This window comes from Cebidichthys violaceus, unplaced genomic scaffold (genome assembly GCF_023349555.1).
Source record: "Cebidichthys violaceus isolate CVI_PGR_0920_01 unplaced genomic scaffold, fCebVio1.0.p SCAF_9, whole genome shotgun sequence".
NCBI lineage: Eukaryota > Metazoa > Chordata > Actinopteri > Perciformes > Stichaeidae > Cebidichthys > Cebidichthys violaceus.
The window spans coordinates 17,220,836-17,242,504 of record NW_027176975.1 but is presented as its reverse complement, the minus strand read 5'-3'; positions in this window follow the sequence as shown (position 1 = coordinate 17,242,504).

Sequence of the window (21,669 nt, the reverse complement as noted above, 5' to 3'; positions counted from 1 at the left end):
GGTAGCATACACTAATGGTGGTAGGTCCCTATATTATTAATAAGTATGACATTTACTTGGATTTAAAATGCTGTATAATTCCTAATTTGCTGCCAAGTCCATTTCAAAAGTTTGATCCACGGCTCCGCTTGTCCTTGTCGATGTGCCCTTGGGCAAGACACTTAACCCCAAATTGTCGGCTGTGCCTGCGGTCTATGAATGGGTGTGAATGTTAATTAGTTCTTATGGGCAGGTGGCACCTTGATGGTAGCCCCTGCCATCAGTGTATGAATGGGTGAATGACATGTAGTGCTAAATTGCTTTGAGTGGTCGGAAGACTAGAAAAGCGCTCTACAAGTACAAGTCCATTTACCTTTATAAAAATAAATGGTAGAATGTAGTTTTGCTCTTTTTGCTAGTGAGGACCAGCCTACTGGGCATGATATCAATCCCCCAGTAATAAAACACAATGCTCAATGATAAAAAAGTTCTTTCAAGGTAGAGTAGGCAGCATAAGGGTGCGGGTCATCTCCATAGTCAGAGATGATGGTTGACAGTCAAATAATTTCCTGGTAGAAAGATGTTTTATTCCAGTATTCACCTTATATTTCATGACATTCGGGGTGACTCCATCGCTTTTGATTTGACATCACACTTCCGGCAGAAAGGGACAACAAATCCTGCTCTGGCCAAGGTATTACCCGCCCTACTCTGATTGTGATTGGCTAGTACTGATGGCTTTCATTAGTTGGATTGGTTAAGTTTAGGCATGAGGAGTGAGATTGGTTAGGGTTAGGGTAGGAATATCAGAGTAAGCCAATCAGAGACAGCATAGGGCCAATTAGAGGCAGAGTAAGGTGGTCATGCCTTTGCCACAATAGGAATAAAATATTGCAAGTGAGACTTAAGCTAGCTACCCATAGACAAAAGCTGCTGCATCATGTAGGCTGAAATATGTCCAGTTATAATTAAAGAGGAGAGCACTATTACAACTATAATGTTACAAACATAAAGTGAGGAGGTCAAAGTGCATTTTACAACCTGCATCCACCTTCTAAAGATGAAGAGCACTTGAGGCTATGATTGAAGGCGCTAAACTTGGAAATACCCATTCAAGTACGCATGTCTTCTTATCATTTCATGGCCAGGAAACCAAACACCTTCACCCCGAGAAATGGCTCAGATACTGCGGTAGGTTGCAGGCAGCAATCTCGAGTTCTGCCCAGTGAAGCCCATGCGAAAGTGTCTTAAAACTTGCATTCTCTCTACTGACCAGCAGGGGGCGACTCCTCCAGTTGCAAAAAAAAGTCTGATTGTGTGGATGTGAGAAAATGACTCTACTCTCTTGATTTATTCCCTCAGTAAACATTGTAAACATGCGTTTATGGTCTCAATCTCTAGTTTCAAGTCTTCTTCAATACAGCATGATGTTCATTTAGTAAATTATGGTCCATTTAGACTCAAACAGACCATAAAGTGGAGTATTGCTTTAGGGCGGCCTTACTTTGATTGAAAGGTCGCTGCCACTATCAGAGATGTATACGGCGTCTCTACATCACTCCTCCACATTCTAAATATGGTAACTTCTTTTCATTGGTTGCAAAAAAACAACATGGCGACGGCCCTAATTCAAGATGGTGACGGCAAAATCGCCAAACTCAAGGCTTCAAAACAGCAGTCCACAAACCAATGGGTGACGTCACGATGACTACGTCCACTTCTTATAAGCAGTCTTTGGTAGGTTGTCAGATTCAGGTAAGCTAGCTAGCCATGTGTAATTAGCTATCGCTAGTGAAATCCATTCTCTGAATACATTTAATTATCCTTAAGTTGTCTGAGTGACGGAAGTCTGGTACATCAACTGTAAATTGTTGCGTTTTTAAAATCAATTTACACTTTAAAATATCCATAGGGATTTAGTGTTTGCTAACAAGCACGTAAACATATACCTAGCTTGTTTTCTGGAATATGACAACCACACAATGGGTGTTCTTAATGGGGCCTTGTAGCCCTTAACGGGGCCTTGTAGCCGAGCCATTTCTCAGAGTGAGGGTGTTTATTGACTTAAGCTAGCGAATGACAAAATATATGAAGCCAATAAATCTGATTCTGGTATCGAAGACTGCAGATCTCGGATTGAAAATGAGTAGGATATGGATTATAGGAGTTGACACCCTGCTCCAGAAGGGTGTCAAGGACTGATGCAAAGTGCAACACACTTAAATTAACTGCAGCCCCGACCTTCGAACCCCAGGTCAGCCCCTCCTCTTTACTGACAACTCTGGATTTTATGGAGTTCAGAAAAGGCATTTACAATGACAGGCTTTAAATCCTGCTGCTGTTCGCCCTACACCGCTTCTCAAATTCTAATAAATACAATCAAATATGCAATTAATGCTTCACAGGTATAGTTTCAGATAAAGGCTGTAATGTTGATTTGGATCTAACTGAAAAGTCCTAAGGTCTGGACCCAGCCAGGCAGGTGTGAAAGGATTCTTATGCTCTATTCCTCTCTATATATACATTTATGTAGGTTTGAATGTTTGGCTGTAAAATATGGTACTGATAACAACATACAGTTTACAATGTTTTACAAATTTGTGTTGTGTCCTATACAGATGCTGGAGACAGAGATGTAAAGATGTAACTGTCATGTACAGAAACATACAAAGTCAATTGATATAAACCTGTGTTACACCTGGCATGACATAGTTGCGTCACACACCCAAGTCACGGCAACTAACAGTCAAAAACCTGTGAAATATACTCTGGTTCACGGGTAAGGTAGGCATCCTGCAAAAGAATACAAAATGATGTTACCATTCTAACTCATTGTAACCCAAAATAATTTACACATGGCCCCCAAATATAGTACAATGAATGCAACTCAACTGTGTACTACTTACTGAGTACTTCTACTTCAGAGGATCTACCTAACAGAGAAATATTACTGGTTACCTAAAATACAACAATTGATACAGCAAGAATTAAAAGCTCCACCTTGAACAGACGTTCAGTACATGTAAGTACATTGTGCTGATAATTCCTCTTTTTCACTCTTCACTTTTATTGTGCAGAATCAATAGTTTTACTTTAGAAACTTTTTGAGTACTTCTTCTACCACTGCCGATACCAGCATTCCAGTTAAAGGGTTAAAGTAAACCGAGACAATGTTTGGCTGGGGCCCCAAATCACTAAAGCCACCCCTGAAAAACAGACTGGCGTTACAGAAACATTGGTGAAATGCACTTCTTGGAGGTAATTTTACAAATTGGAGTATTGGTTGCTCGCTTTGACTTAACCGCCACGGTTAGAGAGTATGGATTCAATGAGTGAAGGTATGTTTTTCGTTTAAAGTTAGTATTTCAAAAACTTACACAATTTGAGTTGCAATGCTCGTTAACTCCAGGGAAGTGAAGAAAAATTCAGTTTTAATGTTTTCCAGCTCCGCCCCCCGCTGCTGCACTGAGCACCGTGTGCTTGTTTAATTTGACTTAAATAGTCAAAGTTTACTGTTACTGAATATGTCGTGAGTCCAAATTGCACCAAATTCGACAAAGCACCCCACGGGGTCCCCAGCAATACACCCGCCAAGTGTGAAGCAGATCGGATGAGCGGTTCTGGAGATGTGCAAAGAACAAAAAGACAGGGAGACAGACAGATTCCTTGCTTAAATATTTTGTTTGGGCTCGAGCAACCGACAATGTCGGGCCGCGAAGGCCCTATTGAAATTTGAAGACACATAGTACATCGGGCACATATTTGGGGGACCTGCCATACTCGAAAACTCACCAAATTTTGCACACTTGTCAAGCCTGGTGAATATAGCCATTTGATATAGGTTGCATAATTGTGTGTAAATAAATGGCTCTCTAGCGCCCCTAGAGTTTGGACCGGCAACGCCCCTCAGCCAGTATGTCCGATTTACTTGAAATTCAACACAAATACACTACTCTCCAAGTAGTGTAATTGTTTTGACGGTAATACTGTTTTAGCTGTAAAATATAAAATTGAATATTGTATTTTTACAGTTACAATATCTTAATGCCATGCTGGTAATTTACATATTACCAGTATTCTGCTGTTAAAATAAAATCACTGTATTTTAAAATACACACGTTTAAGCTTCAACAATAACTGCGGGGAGACAGCAAACAATACATTTTTATCAATTTATTCTTAGTTGTTGAACAGTAGCAAGGATAACGTTATTCCTGTGCTTGTGAGTAATACCATGGCTTCAACAAACATAATGCACTAGGAATTTTGTTTTCTTTTGATAACCCAATGACAATTATCTTCTATGTCTTCTGAAATGTGCATAACTGACAAGCAGCTGTACTCTCTAAACATTTACAATATTAGCAATCACAAAACGGTGGATATTAATATGTAATGTTCAGAAATTTCTCAAACAGAGGCAGCTTTTAAGTATTAAATCTCTTTTTGAGAGCTTTTGAGTCTTTTGTGCATTTACTTCTGGGTAGATATAATACACAAATATCACACAAAAAAGTATTACATCTTCATGAAAACCTCAATGTACTATACACATTAGTATACAGTACAGTTCATACTTAACAACTGGTATATTTTATGGAAATTGGACCAAGCATATGTACAGTTCCATTTCAAAATTATAACAATGACAGTAACATCTTAATAATACTGTTTCCCCTTTACATACAAAGAGAGCTCACCCTGTTCCATGGACGAACTGATGTGACTTCACTGAGCAACGTGGTCTGTGGCTCCTTGCCTCTTAGTGAGTCCATCACTATTCAGTCCATCATCTCCACAGTGCAAAATGAATAGCAGATCCCTGAAAAAAAACAAAAAAGCAATAGCAAATAAGAAATGAAATTCATTTGAGTGGATGAAGACCAGGGATTAAGGAATATTCTTTGACCTGTGTTTTGCTACGTTTACACTGAGCGTCCACACTACGCCGGCGTTTCCGAGCACCAAAAACAGAGGAGTTTGAAAATGCTCCTGAGGACGGATATGTTTGAAAACTCAGGGTTGCGTATTCGTGTGGATGGTCGTAAACGGATACGTTTGGAAACGATGATGTGAGTGTTCACTCACACGCTCAATCTGGCCTCACAACGGGCGTTAAATCTGCCAACAGTAGCCAGGCTCATGGGGAGAGAGCGGCGCATAACTGGCTCTCTGCCCTTGACGTCCACGCATCGCAAGTTATACCGAGTTATATAACTCAAGGTTAAGAAAAAAGGTCATATATCGCAATATATGTTATCGCAATACTCAGCATATTGCAGTATCGTGATAATATTGTATCATGACCTAAGTATCGTGATAATATCATATCACGGGACCTCTGGTGATTCCCACCCCTAGAGCGCACGACGTATGAAAGGAATGCAATGGCTTTGCAGGCGACGCGTTTTTAGCCGTCTAAGTTATCTAAATATTTTAAGTTGAAATTCGCTCAAACAGACACACGGATAAAATAACATGAAATGCATCCTCCTACCCTTCAAGCACACCGCTACAAGGCCCGGAAGCTTCCTCTGACGGCCACCCTGGCTCCTGCTCCTGGTCGATTGATTCGGGCCCTGAGACATTGATTCTTGTTATTTTTTTATGTTTTCTCTAGTCTTGGTAAATTCTGGGGGGGCGTATGTAGTGGAATCTTTGAAGACACTTGAGGACATAACTCTCTACTCGCCATCAGACCTCTGGAGCTTGTCCAGAAAGCCGCAGCTCGCCTGGTGTTCAATCGCCCCAAGTTCTCCCACACAACTTCCTTTCTCCGTTCTCTACACTGGCTACCTGTAAGAGCTTGCATCCAGTTTAAGACTCCGGTGCTAGCCTACAGGGCAGTGAAAGGAACAGCTCCTTCGTATCTCCAGGCCATGGTCAAGCCCTACACCCCCGCCCGACTACTTTGCTCTGCTGCCTCGGGGCGATTCGTTGCCCCGTCGCTCAGATGTCCTGGCGGCCGATTGACCCGGTCACGGCTGTTTTCTGTCCTGGCCCCACAGTGGTGGAATGAACTTCCCACTGACGTCAGGACAGCGGAGTCGCTGCCCATCTTTCGGTGCAGGCTGAAAACCCACCTCTTCAGGAAGTGCTACCCTGAGCCTTCCACTTAGCACTTATTGTATTCATACTAGCTTGTTGCACTTATTGTATTCGTATTACTTATAGCACTAACTGCTTTTCTTGTTCCTGTACTGTACTTTGGCTCTGAGTTATGCTCTGCTTCATGCTCTTAGATGCTTGGTTGGAAAAGGAAATGTACTTATGACTTCTGGTGACGAGTAGTTCTTTTGATTACTAATGTTGAATGCACATATTGTAAGTCGCTTTGGATAAAAGCGTCTGCTAAATGACTGTAATGTAATGTAATGATTGTTTGGCTACATTACAATAATTTATCAATCAGCCAATTAAGGCCCATTTCAATAATGCCAGATTGGACCCAGATTTGGCAGCCATCCTGTCACAGTTTAGTCATCCAGCCATCAGCAATTTTCCATTGATCCTGCCTCTGCCCCACTCAACCTGTCAGCCACGCCCACCTCGTCAGTTCACTCCACTCACCTGTGCACACAGCTGCCTCTCATCACATGCAATCAGCCCAACATATAGTCACCAGCTCCACACTCACTCCTTTGCCAGATTGTTCTTTGCCATGCGAGTCTTTCCAGCGTTCTCCTGCCTGTCTTCCCGGTACCGACCTCGCCTGTCCCTGATTCCCTGCTTCATCTGCCTCCTGGTTATTCGACCTAGCCTTCCGTCCCTGACCAAGAACTTTGCCTCTCCTCTCCTAATTCCTGTTTGCCGGTTTCTAAACCGTTTGCCTGTCTGTCGGAGTCTAAGTAAAACGTTGAACTTTTTACCTCTGTCTTCTGAGTCCTTTTTACTGCAATTGGGTCCATACATCACCCGTTACACATCCACAGGCCACAACCTGTTTCAGTGCTGGCTGCAAAATTAACCAAACTGCCACATCTCAGCCAGAATAGGCCTGCGTCTATAATGCCAGATTGGGCCCTGATTTGGCAGCCATCAACGGGCCAGAACCTGTTTCAGTGCTGGCTGCCAATAAACCTGGCTGCCACATCTCAGCCAGAATAGGCCCGCGTCTATAATGCCAGATCGGGCCCTGATTTGGTACCCATCAACGGGCCAGAACCTGTGTCAGTGCTGGCTGCCGATTAACCCGGCTGCCACATCTCAGCCAGAATAGGCCCGCGTCTAAAATGCCAGATTTGGCGGCCATCAACAGGCCAGAACCTGTTTCAGTGCTGGCTGCCGATTAACCGGGCTGCCACGTCTCAGCCAGAATAGGCCCGTGTCTGTAACAGCTAAATCTGGGCCAGATATGGCAAAAATGAAAAGGGCCAAAGCTGGCACTATGTCTACTCCATGGTCAGCAGAAGGTCTGATTCTCTCCTCAGATTTACAGTTCTCTTGTACCCCCAAAGTTACATTTCTCAGCCTATCGATCAGCTCCATGATTGGCTGTAATCCGATAAGCCCCTCCTGGCCTTTGACACCTTTGTCCTGGTAGGTCATCTTCCTTCGGCCAGCACGCTTCCATCCCCCGCAGGTTCACACCTTCTCACATTCCTGAAGCCGGCCTCTCCCAAGTCATCTCATTACCATACAGTCGTTTTTGGATCTGAAAAGCCTGTCTCAAAGGTCCCTATCTTTCCCTCAAAACATTCAGCAACTATACTTTTAGTTTAATACATATAATGATTATACCTTTATGATTTAACACTTCTGCAAATAAACATGTTATGATGTATTATAAAATAATTATACCTTTGGGTTAACACTTCTTCAAATATAATGTTATAACATTATATCCACCACTAGGTGTGCTTATTAAACATACTAACATTGCTTTTAAACTTTAAATTCCTCACAATACCTTAGATACAGTAATTAATACGTGTAACTGAGCCTCCCTGTTCCAATCACAAACTGGGCAGTACTTCCCTGCAGGTCGAGAGTGTGAAAAATGAGAAGAGCTATCAATGCTGTCGGTGTGATTAACCTTTGCCTTGTTTGTTGTCCTCACACCGAGCTTCTGCTGTCTGGTCTTCACCGTGTCAGCCATCTACTCTCAGTAGCTTTCCTTCAGCTCCACCTTTGACATAGTTTGAAGGTTAATTGGGTTGAGCCCCAGATATAGATCAAACAGTTGAGATCAATCAGAGGGGTTTTACATCATCGTGTGTGTGTGTGTGTGTGAGTGAGTGAGTGAGTGAGTGAGTGAGTGAGTGAGTGAGTGAGTGAGTGAGTGAGTGAGTGAGTGAGTGAGTGAGTGAGTGAGTGAGTGAGAGTGGACAGGGTTCCAGAGTGTTTTTGTGAGAGGTTGATATTGACTCCACCATCATCCACCATGATTGTAGATTGAAGTCTGGTTGTATAGAAGTCTATGAGAAAATGACTCTACTTCTCTCTTGATTTATTACCTCAGTAAACATTATAAACATGAGTTTATGGTCTCAATCTCTAGTTTCAAGTCTTCTTAAATACAGCATGATGTTCATTTAGTAAATTATGCTCCATTTAGAATAAAATACAACATAACTTGCAGTATGCTTTAGGGCGGGGCAATCTTGTGATTGACAGGTTGTTGCAGCTACCAGAGCCGTATACGGCGTCTCTACATCACTCCTCCGCATTCCAAATATGGTAACTTCTGTTTAATCCAAGATGGTAACACCGAAATCACCGAACTCGATGCTTCATAACAGCAGTTCACAAACTAATGGGCGACGTCATGGTGACTGCATTCACTTCTTATAGACAGTCTGTGATCCAAAGTTTTTTCTGACCCTCAGCTTTCGTGGTTTGGTAAACTTAAAAACTGCCGAATGAACATCTTTGGTAACCAATTGCAAAAGGATGTCTTATGCTGTGAGAATGATGTGTTCAGAGATGTGTGTGTGTGTGTGTATTACAGTTTTTCTGAGTGAGGATGTTGCAAACAGAGGGCTAACTATTTGAAAAATACATCAGAGATATGTAAACATTCGAGTCTCTATTTGTATGAACATGTTAGGATCCCAAAGATTCTTTGGAAAAAAAGTCACCTATTTTACATAAACATATATCCCATAATGTTTGGTGATATATTACGTATTCAGTATTTTCACAAACAAAAAGTAAGGGTTACTCACCCCAAGATGGGTGTTCAGTGGCACGCCCAGCAACTCAGCCGGGCATCCATCTTGATTAGCCAGGACTAGACGAGGTGGTGACGGGGGGGGGGGGGCTGGAGGGGGGATTGCACTCATCATTAGGATGGTAATAAGACCATCATGCCACATGAGGCCTGCACTCATCATTTGGATGGTAATAAGACCATCGTGCCACATGAGGCCTGTAAATTGGAGTAGAAGGCCCAGGAAGAACACCTGGTCAAAATGTTATAGAAACAAGGGCCACCCAGTAGAAGTGCCCTCTGTGGGTGCTGCACTGTGCTGGATGCTGATTAATGCTGATGAGCAACACAAAAAAGGAGCTCTGTGGTTATTTGATTGCAAAGTGAAGGAAGAACATTGCATTTTTTACCAAGATGCCACTTCCCCTGGGCTGTTTCTCTTTGCAGCGTCTTCATGAGTGGTCTGCAAGGATGTCATTAAAGCACCATAAATGTGAGTTTACGTTGCGATGCTTTCATAAGCTCTGTATCAGCATCCTGCTTTGAATTAGATCTGCTTCTATGAAGGATTACTGCAGTCCCGTGGGCCTGCTCTGCTGGTATTTAACTTTCTGTACAGGTAGAAATGTAAAGTATGCAGTTCCATGTGTCTCTATGTATGTGAGTAAATAATTATTCTAATTTCTAATTATTATTAAGATTTTAGGGTATTCTATGTACTCTATTTTATGGGTCCCAATGTTCCCCAATAGTTTCCTAGAAAGGAACTGATATGTACTGCATACTGCAATAAGCTTGTTCGAGATGAGCCAGTCCTGCGCAGAATTGATGATCGGTGATCGGCGCACAATGCACGCTGGTTAGATTTGTGTCTGACTTGAACTGACGTCATGAACACGTGGTCAACAATAACCTCACGAGATCAAGGTGGCCGCAAATTTTAGAGCCAGGCCTCACAGTTGCTCTCCCCCGACTGTATGACCCAGGGCATGATGGGAAGCGTCTGGCTTTTGCCAAATTAAAGAGCTGTTTGGCTCCTAGATTTGACAACAAACACCACGTTTTGTAGAAAATCCTATTTTTCTGTGTAATTGTAATACTTAAGGCTACAGATCGGATCAAACAGGAAGTACCCGTTTCTTTGACTTCCTGTTTATTCTTTGAAGGTGGCTGAAAACTGTCCGACTTGACCGCGGGTTTTTGTCAATGCCCCCCTGCTGCTACCCCTTGCTCTCGGCGCAGTTCATCTCCAATGAGCCTAATGTCACAGGAAGGACTGATGTGAAAAAAATGGAAACAGTGATCGTAAATGGGAAAATTTTAAGTTACTCTAATTAACAGGTAGCATTTAACCAGACAAACCGTCTATTGGTCAGTGAACAGAACGTCAGCCGAACACACAAACTCAAAATTGTGAATGACAGTCACAAACATTTCAGCACCTACAAAATAAATCCTCTAGCAATCAGCTACTTATGAAGCTACTCTCCCTCTCTCTCGCTGGCTGTCTGTGTGTATGGAGCTACAACAGTCACATTTATCACCAGAAATAAAATACGGGATTGACAACAAAGCCTGAACTGAAAAAGGAAACAACACCTGGACTGGAAAAATAAGTAGTAAAAAACACAAGCATTAATGTTTGTTTTATTTGGTTATCATGCATTCTGATGCGTTTCAATCATTATCTTTATATGTTTTCCTCACGTCACTCTGCAAGCTTGGGAAGTATTTACAATATAATATACCTAATATATTTTTCACTTTTTCCCTGATGGTCTGAATAAGTTGTTCAATTTCTCACTTAATCTAGCGAGAAAGTTGCTAAACCTTTAAGGATGTTAAATGTAAAGGCCTGATTTAGTTGTGAATCATTTATTAACCGTTGCTAAAAAACATTGGTTACAATTTATAAACCATCTATAAGGCTGTCTCATTAGACGTTCCTGTCTTTTGCACTGCATTGCAGCTTAAAACAACACTGTTGTTCTTTTTGCTGGACTGTCTCTGCTGAGAACACTGCGTCCGTGGCTCTAGAGGGGAAAACAGGGAGATGGTGTGAAGAGAAACATCAGCTGAACTCGCACACCTGCTGGTCTGTTACGCCTCTCTGCTGAGTACATCGTTTTTATTGGTTTATTTTTTGCGTGTTTGGTTTTCCTGTGATAAATTAAATCTTTAGAACCTGATTCTCCTCAGCATCTCCCTGAAGCAAGTTATACTTTAAGCATTTAAAGCTGCATTCAGCTTCACCGGTTGGTTAAAATACATAAAATTCAATCACAATACATGCAATAAATAGCACAACATATACAGAGGAGACATCAGTGATTACCATTGTTCCAGTGTGAATGGTGTTTAAATTCACTTTACACTAAGAACATTCATTTAGTTGCTGCAGTGGCTCTCTAGCTGCTCTGTAGGGGCAGATTTAGGATTTATTTAAAAAGCGGATGAACACAATCAAACGCAATTTGTCTGGCTTTTTGTTTCACCTGAGTTCTATATATCAACCCAGTTGTTTCTGCTCTTTCTTAATCATTTTTACTGGCCATGTTTGTAATTGTGGATGGTCTATTTCTGGTCTCGTACTTGTACACATGTTAAAAGTTAAAACATAACTTCAGTGAACACTCTCTAAAACTGCTTATATTATATTAATCTAATATCCTGATTAGGTACAAGAACCGCATTGCTTTTTACCGGCCGTGACAGAGTGGCTAGGATTGTTTCCACCTTGTGAGTCTGTGTTTGTGTCATCATGGCAGAATGTGGCCCTACTGGCACCTACTGTAGCGGGAACTCCCACAGAAAAAGGTTTTGAGTACTTTGCCAGGTATTTATAGGTCTGTCTTTCTGTGGACATCTTTTTTCTCATGATAGTGTCGCAATCCTGTAAGATGCAATCACAAAACTTTCCATGTGTGTCGTTGAGATCAGTAAAGGCCGGGTGTGGTCGGAGCAAGGGTGCCAGAAGTAAGGGGATAGGAAGTGGGGAAAGGGCAGGGGGAAACTTGCTTCTGAAAAGTGAAGCCACTGCCCGACTGTCTTCAACTTCCATTCTCTCTAATGACCATCAGGGGGCGACTCCTCTGGTCGCAAAAAGAAGTAAGGTTGTATGTCTATGAGAAAATGACTCTCCTTCTCAAACATGAGTTTATGGTCTCAATCTCTAGTTTCAAGTCTTCTTCAATACAGCATTTAGTAAATTATTGTCCATTTAGAGTCAAATAGACCATAAAGCAGAGAATAGTCAGAGTTTCTCTATGTCACTCCTCTGCAGTCCAAATATGGTCATTTTTTATCACTGGTTGCAAAAAGCAATGATGGCGACGGCCGTAATCCAATGTGGCGATGGTCAAAATGCCGAACACAGGGTTTCAAAACGACACAAACCACTGAGTCACGTCACATCGACTACATCCATTTCTTATATACAGTCTATGGGAAGGAGCCTGGCCAGATTTGGCATTGCGGCTGTTGCGATCACATCAAAAGATGGTCTCTAGTTCAAAAATGTATTCTGTATTGGTTGTAAAACTTAAAGTGTGATCATAAAAGGTTCCTCATTATTTCAACTCCTCTACTGCTTCAACAGGCTGATCATTAGTCAAACAGGTGGATAATAATGCCGGGCATTGTGATGGCTCACCAGCTCCTTTCTCTTACTTTTTTTGATGAAAAGGGCTTCACACCACTTGGTAAGCTCACAGTGGAATTACTTAGACTGATTTACTGTGTCCCATGTCTGCGTAAGACCAACCAGCACCATATCATCAGCATATTGGTATAACTGGCAGGTTGAATTCATAATTTGCATTTCATTAGTATACAGTAGGTGAAACAAAACAGGTGAGAGCTCCCGTATTTAGGATAATTGTGTTTTAGGTAATACAACTGCACTTACACAAAGATTGGGTGGGAAACTCAAGAGTGTTATGCAAAGGAAGATCATCCAAAATTCAATGACAATGCACTCTTTGGAGAGACTCAGAAAGTCCTCTGTACCTCTTGTGGTTACTGTTATGTAATTATAACAATGATGACCTGATGCCGATGACCAGTTTGGTGGTTGTACTGAGGATTGTGGTGATCTTGGTGTCCATGTTGAGGTTGATGTCATGTACTAGTACAGTTACATTGATGTTTATAATGTCAAACAATTGTATTTCCCAAATTAATATCAATGAGCCACCACTGCTCCTAAAGCATATAGAGCCTAGACTTACAAGCTGTGTTCAGTGACTGCATAAAGTCCTCCTTAGGGGGTTTAATAGAAGCAGCCTCTCCAGTGTCTCATCCAACTGAGTCCAGTTGCTAATTCACACGCTTGATTGCACTGCTCATTTGTCTAATCAGGCTGCTTGTTATTGCGGCGGGGCAGGTAGGCTGGCGGGAGGTGGAGGTGACGGGAGGTGGAGGTGACGGCGGCCGGCAGGGCAGGGAGAGGATGCACAGTGTGTGTGGGGGGAGGGGGGAGGAGGTCCTCCTGGGGGCCGGTCCCGGTTCACCCTGCAGCAGAGAGATCAGGGATTTTCACAGTGCCAGGAGAAAGGACTGAAAGCTTTCCATGCCCTCAGACAAAGCACTCATTCACTCCCACACATCCTGTTGCAAGTAAAATCAGATCAGTTTAAGGCCTTTTTGGTATGAATAAATCCCACCATGAATGGAAGACATTTATGTGAGATATATTTTTCAAATAGAAATGGAATTCAATTATATTGTATTATATATATATTCATTATACTGAGGCTGAGACAGAGATGCACTAAATGAAAATATGATGAAAATAAGAAACATTTAGTTTGACAAATTCAACTAATCCCAGTTTTCAAAGAGTTTATCAACCTCTCAAAATGAAAAATACTCATTGGAGAAGGACACAATGCTGCAATATGTTTTAACATGCCACAACCTGAAGGGAGGTGAATGATCTTGACACATAAAACACACACACACACACACACACACACACACACACACACACACACACACACACACACACACACACACACACAAATTATTAGTTTTAATTCAATTGTAATACTGTATATCATGTATGTATCATTATTATATACTAATTATATATTGTCACAACATTATATACTATTGTGACAATGTTGTGTTGGATGATATTCATCTTAATATTAATGTGTACTTTTGTATTTTGACACTTTACACTGTCATTATTATCAGTATAGGAGTGTTTAAGAGAGTCTGTGCCGTCTGAAATCTTTTTCTAAAGTACTTCTGTAGTTTATAATAACTGCGAGAGACTGTCATGGTGAACTTACCACATTAGACAACATTATTTCCATCTCAGGTCTTGCTCATACCCTTGGCATAAGACTCACTCTGACTCTTATTTCTGCTCTATAATCACATCTAAATACAGTCATCATAATGAAGCCCTGTCACCAGGAGGAGTTGGCATTGTACGTTTCTGCAAACCATGAATACGTTGAATGACTACGTTTTTTGCATTCTGTCAGAGCAAATGACAAATGGAGGGACTGTTATTGAAAGTGACGAGTAAAACAAGTGAGAAAGTCCACTGAGGGCAGATGGGAGCAGTGATGAACGGGTCAGACCACATGGGACGTTCACCCAGGAGACCTTGTGTAACCACAACTAAACATGGACATAATATAATTCTTATATATAGTATAATTATATTGTAATTATGTAAAATCTATCAGCCTGCAAGAGTTTTAGAATTTCCTCTTCTTTCCTCAGGCAGAGAGGCAGTCATGCATCTTGGAGGCGAGGCAGTGTGTTACATTTTATTAATTGGTTATTGTTTGGATCTTTTTATTTCCCACTACTGTATCATCATTTGCTACGACCTACCCTGACTTCTCCCACTGCCGCGCCACCAGGTGTGAGCAGATTTGTCAAAGAAACGACTCACCTGTATCTGAGCCGTTTGACAGAAAGGTTACATAACAGGCTATTGAGGTGCGTTTTTTTTGACAGGTTTTTATTATTTCTTGCTGAGACTTGACCTCAACTCCACAAGCTGGTACCACACACAGGTGGTTTATAATGTAGCTACACCGCTCCTTTTATTTACAGGCTTTTAGTGTTAGCCAGGCAAGCCATATATTGTTTAAAGTAAATTCTGTGCATGTTATTGGTGTGCATGTATGTTATACATGTTCTAGGACATTCTTTATTAATTAAAACTAATCATTTGAATGGATGGTGTCAGTGTTCCAGGGATATAAGCACCACATGGATAGGATACTCTGTTAGATAATATGTCAAGTGTTTGCTTAGTCAAGGACCCAATTGATATTTCAGAAGCAGGTTACGTAGCATCATTTCATGTGTAGACGATTTGACCTTTTAACCACACCAACAATCGATCCACCACAGAGTCTCCACTGCACTGTGTGAGGTAACTATTGCTGGGTTCTTATAGGAACATGTCTAATTAGGTCAATGAGGATTGTATTGTAAAATGCTTTATATCATGGAATACATAAATCTTCATCTAATTAGTGTTTCTGTTTCTGTTTTTTATTATGCTGGCATGTCGAGAACTGCAAGAATTTACTGACATTCCACAATTTGTTTTGTTTAAAAAAAGAAACTCTCATACTTTTACATGAAAAATGGATCAATTTAGTTTTATTTGCATTCCTTAATATGTTGACAAAAACATAAACTTGGCAGCATTATATTTCTTTATGTTAACCACATGGCATTGTATGTTTCTGCAAGTGTGATATGAGGCATAAATGAAGACTTTTCCACCATAAATTGATGCCCAGATCACCCACTTTAATGCTGAAACATAACACACACCATTGGTGTGCTGAGTACACCCAGGAGAATAATTCTCTTCCACATCCTCTCCCTGACATTCCTTTGAGGCGACTTGACACATTTTCTCAAAGCTGTAGCATTAATTAATCCAATTTTCTTCTCTTCCCACTGCAAAGACCAAGATTAGCTGTATTCACTATTAATTACAATGTAACATGTAATTGTTGGACAGCAATCACTTCATTGGTCAGTACAGAGGTAGTGATGATGTTTTCAGGCAACTTTATGCATTTGAAGAACATCTTTTTTTGAAGTTGAGGACATTTTGATGATGACGATTTGTTTCCTAAAAGAGATCATTAGGATAAATGCTTCATTGTATAGAGAGATAAAACCACCTTAAGACAGCAGCATTATGTGCTATTTTCGGGTGTTTGTATGTGCAGTTTTATGAGCATCCACAAGCCCCAACCACAACTGATTGACAACCTGCAAACAACCTTTTTGGTCGTCTCCATCGCTCTCATTCCCCCCACCGTCTTCTTCCTGCTGCAGCCTCTTTAAAATCTGTCCCGCCTGCACTTCATCACTGTTCGCTCACATTTCCGCTGCTGAGGTCCTCGCACTGGAATCGAGCCACCTTCGGCGAGTGGTCAGCGGGTAACAAATGGCTCTGTCACAGATCCATCTTCAGCCGTCCGCTGTTGGCGCGCCAGTAAATCCTCAGTCTGGCGCACTTCAGTTACAGAAAACAACCGTAATGTACAAACCCCATTTACGCCTACTGAGAGCAGAAGGAGAGCTTTCCCAGAATACAGACAAAGCCCTTGTGGTAGGGGTTGGGGGAGGTGGGGGTGTCATCCGTATTGTACAACCTCCAGGATTGGCCGGACTCCGTCTTTGCCCTATTGTGCACTTTGTTATACATCTCCATTAACGGCATGCCTTCAGTTGGTTCACTTCGGCTTCTAGCTCGCTCAGCACTCTGAGGGTCAGTCATTTCCGGGGAGACAAATGAAATGCGCGGGCCCTCACGAGGCTCCTGAGCCATTAGCTGAATAGCTGGTCTGCTGAGGGGCTCAACACCAGCATGTCGGTCAGTTCCTGGACAAACATATACTTTAGGGAGTTCACGCAAATAAATAGAAGCGGACAGTTTCTGATTACAGAGTGGCTGAAATGAGTTCTACAGATGGCTGCATTTGGTTAATTGGAATTACTTTTTGATGTGATTTTAATCCAACTTTTTCTCTCCTGATCAACATTCCAAGACCCAAAGTTGGTGTATTGGCAGATACAGAGTGCAGATCTGATACCAGTACTCTTTTATAACAAAATGTAATATCTGCCAACCAACTAATTAGGACATATGTAAGCAATCGTGGGGCTGCAACTACAATTCACTCATACACCATTATGTTTTTTTTAAGGCTTGTGAGGATTGTATCTACAGTTGTGGTCAGAAGTTTACATACACTTGTAAAGAACATAATGTCATGGCTCTCTTGAGTTTCCAGTTATTTCTACAACTCTGATTTTTTTCTGATAGAGTGATTGGAACAGATACTTCTTTGTCACAAAAAACATTCATGAAGTTTGGTTCTTTCATGGCTTTATTATGGGTTAACAGAAAAAGTGATCAAATCTGCTGGGTCAAAGATATACATACAGCAGTCCTAATATTTGGTTACATGTCCCTTGGCCATTTTCACTTCAATTAGGCGCTTTTGGTAGCCATCCACAAGCTTCTGGCAAGCTTCTCGTTGAATCTTTGACCACTCCTCTTGACAGAATTGGTGCAGTTCAGTTAAATTTGATGGCTTTCTGACATGGACTTGTTTCTTCAGCATTGTCCACATGTTCTCAATGGGATTTAAGTCAAGACTTTGGGAAGGCCATTCTAAAACCCTAATTCTAGCCTGATTTAGCCATTCCATTACCACTTTTGATGTGTGTTTGGGGTCATTGTCCTGTCGGAACACCCAACTGCGTCCAAGACCCAACCTTCGGGCTGATGATTTTAGGTTATCTTGAAGAATTTGAAGGTAATCCTCCTTCTTCATTATCCCATTTACTCTCTGTAAAGCACCAGTTCCATTGGCAGCAAAACAGCCCCACAGCATAATACTACCACCACCATGCTTGACGGTAGGCATGGTGTTCTTGGGGTTAAAGGCCTCACCTTTTCTCCTCCAAACATATTGCTGGGCATTGTGGCCAAACAGCTCGATTTTTGTTTCGTCTGACCACAGAACTTTCCTCCAGAAGGTCTTATCTTTGTCCATGTGATCAGCAGCAAACTTCAGTTGAGCCTTAAGGCAACAGTCCGTGGAGATGCAAAACACGCTTGACTGTGGACACTGACACCTGTGTTCCAGCAGCTTCTAATTCTTGGCAGATCTGCTTTTTGGTGGTTCTCGGTTGACTCTTCACCCTCCTGACCAATTTTCTCTCAGCAGCAGGTGATAGCTTGCGTTTTCTTCCTGATCGTGGCAGTGACAAAACAGTGCCATGCACTTTATACTTGCAAACAATTGTTTGCACTGTTGCTCTTGGGACCTGCAGCTGCTTTGAAATGGCTCCAAGTGACTTTCCTGACTTGTTCAAGTCAATGATTGGCTTTTTCAGATCCATGCTGAGCTCCTTTGACTTTCCCATTGTAGCGTTTGTGGGCGTTTGTATCCAATGAGCCCTATTTAAATGGCCTCAGAGAAGTCACCAGTTGTAGTCACTCATAATCACTCACAAGAAGTTAAGAGGCCATGCTATGAAGCTCATTTCATTGACACAACTTTCTAAGTCACCAAAATTGCTAATTCATGTTGCTGTATGTATATTTTTGACCCAGCAGATTTTGTCACTTTTTCTGTTAACCCATAATAAAGTCATGAAAGAACCAAACTTCATGAATGTTTTTTGTGACAAAGAAGTATCTGTTCCAATCACTCTATCAGAGAAAAATCAGAGTTGTAGAAATAACTGGAAACTCAAGAGAGCCATGACATTATGTTCTTTACAAGTGTATGTAAACTTTTGACCACAACTGTATATTGCTTCGACGGTTTATGAAATTGCGTCATTACAAATGCATCAAACTCGTAATGACAGACACACCGTCTGCTGTGATCATTATCAGTCAATGCTTTTCTCACTTTGTGGCTTCCCTCATCTCTTTCTCACCCAGACAAACATAGACAACACAAAATAGCAGGTGTTCTTTAGTGGAGTTTTATTTTTTTGTTTTTTTTTATGTCTTTTCTCTGTAGCTTATGCTCTCAAAAATCCAGGGGAGGTGTGCTTTAAAAGTCTTTAAAACATTTGATAAAACACAGGACTTTCACCCAGGAGACTGCTGTTTGTGTTAAATAGCAGTCTTTGTGAAAAGAAGTCACATGACATTGCAGTTATTGAAAGTTACCACGACAAACTTTTGACTGGTAATGAAACAGTCTCAGTTTAATACTGATGCCTCTATATGACCGCCTTAAGTAAAGAAGACCATCAGCGGGAAGATTGTCTATTTCTGTATAGATATTGTTAATGCTTGTCATTGGTGAAGATAAAAAAAAGGATGTTTCTAAAAACCAATGGAGGAATTTCTGGGAATTTATACTTGTTAGAAGTCAGTTGGTATAGATTCCAATCAGATTTCAAATCCCTGTGGAAAAAAAAGCACAGGAGTTTGGAGGTGTGGGACAACATGCCTCCGTGTTTGGCACAATTTAAATGGATAGAGAGTTGGCTCCCATGGCGAACCGGTTTCGTGTCCAGCTGGGTTTAGGGTCACAGAAATGCGTGCGGTGCTGCCAAGTGAGCCGCCTCATCACCTGACACGACACAGATGTCCTTCCAAGAAATCCCTCCTCCAAATTCAATTTGTGCTTCATTCTTTGATATGAGGTCACCTTTGATGGTCCCATCTCCGGAGAGCACAGAGTCTCCTCCTGGTCTACTTCAGTCACACATACACCCACAAAACCCCTGTTTCTTTTTAGGGCCCGAGCAACCGACAATGTCGGGCCGTGAAGGCCCTATTGAAATTTGAATGCACATAGTACATCGGGTGCATATTTGGGGGACTTGTGTGACGACCCTCCTTCTACCATACACTAGGTGCCCGGTTGTGTTTAATCTGTTACAGGTGCTGATTGGAGGATCGTCAGCAGGATGATACCCTCTGCCTTAAATACCCTCTCCAGTTGGCAGCCGCTCTCTCCGGAAGGAAGACCTTTGTTGACTGGCTTACCACAGTTGTGGCTGTCTTTGTGTCAAGTGCTGTTAACATTGAGTTACTTGTTTTTGGCGAGACAAATAAATTGTTTCTTTTTGGCCGCCAGCTCGTTGTCTTCCTGTTCTTGTTTCAGTCTATGAGCCGGGCTGTGACACTTGCCATACTCGAAAACTCACCAAATTGTGCACACTTGTCAGGCATGGTGAATATAGTAATCTGATGTAGGTTGCATATTTGTGTGTAAATAAAATGCACTCTAGTGCCCCCTAGAATTTGGACCGGCGACGCCCCTCGGCCAGTATGTCCGATTTACTTGAAATTCGACACACATGTCCAGCTCCGCTAGCTCTACAAAAAGCCTCTCAGACCCCTAAACTCTGCCTACTTGAATTTTCCGCCATTTTGAATTTTGTGAAAAACACATTTTTGCAAACTCCTCCTACACATTGAGTCGGATTGCTACGAAATTTGCACACCTGTCTTCTGTGGCTTCATCAACACATTCATCAAATTCAACAGCTGGAGGTTCATATTGTACTGTTCTCCACCTGTATTCTTTCCTTTTCACTTTACCCTTTGCTGACTGTTTTGTTGTTGTATCCTGTGTTGTTGGGCCCTCTCTGTGCTCGCCTCTGTACTCATTTGCTCGACACTTTCGTTATGCAGAGCTGGGCCCTCTGCTTCTGCGCTTGTCTGGTCAACACTTTAATTTCGCAAGTCTTCCTCCTCACTACTATCTGAGCTTCCCTCAGTAAGCACTGCATTAGGAGTCCATTCTTCCTCATCATCATCATCATCTTCCCCTAACTCAGGGGTCAGCAACCCGCGGCTCCAGAGCCACATGCGGCTCTTCAGCCCCTCTGTTGCGGCTTCCTGAGTCTACATCCACACTAATGAAAAAAAAAAAAGTTTTAACAAACAAAAACGATCTCCGTCCACACAGCGTTTCAGCATCGTTTTCGAGACAATCTCCATCCACACTAAAACGCCTGAAAACGAATATCACGTGACTATTCACGTACACTGGGTATGCGGGTGGGGCCGGTTTAAACAGGAAGTAGATTGGTTGCTCAAAGCCGCTAACCGTGAATTCAGACGGCCGCTCCATAGGTCTGATAACTCCGCTGGACACGCCGCTCACTAATTGCTCCAATAACAGCTGTTTCCTCCGCAGAAATGCAGACTTCAACTGAACAACAGCTGCTGGTAAAAACAACAAGGTCAGCAACGCCTGTAATCAGTTGTCCATGTTAAATTAACTTGGTAGTCGATCGGTAATCAAGGCTGTTGTTTGTGAAATTCCGGGTAAGGGTCACGTGATAGGGGTGTGACGAATCAGGGAAGGACACTTCGTGACTGCTAAGAACCAATCAAGTAGCGAACGCGGGTGTCTACGTCTACTGTGTCACTGAAAATAAAAAATGTTTTAATATTTTGTCAACTAAAATGTGACATCCTATTACGTCGCTTTCAAGCGCCTTTCCCTAAAGGTGGCTAATAAAGATTTGCAGACCCCCCCCTCGGTAAACTATCA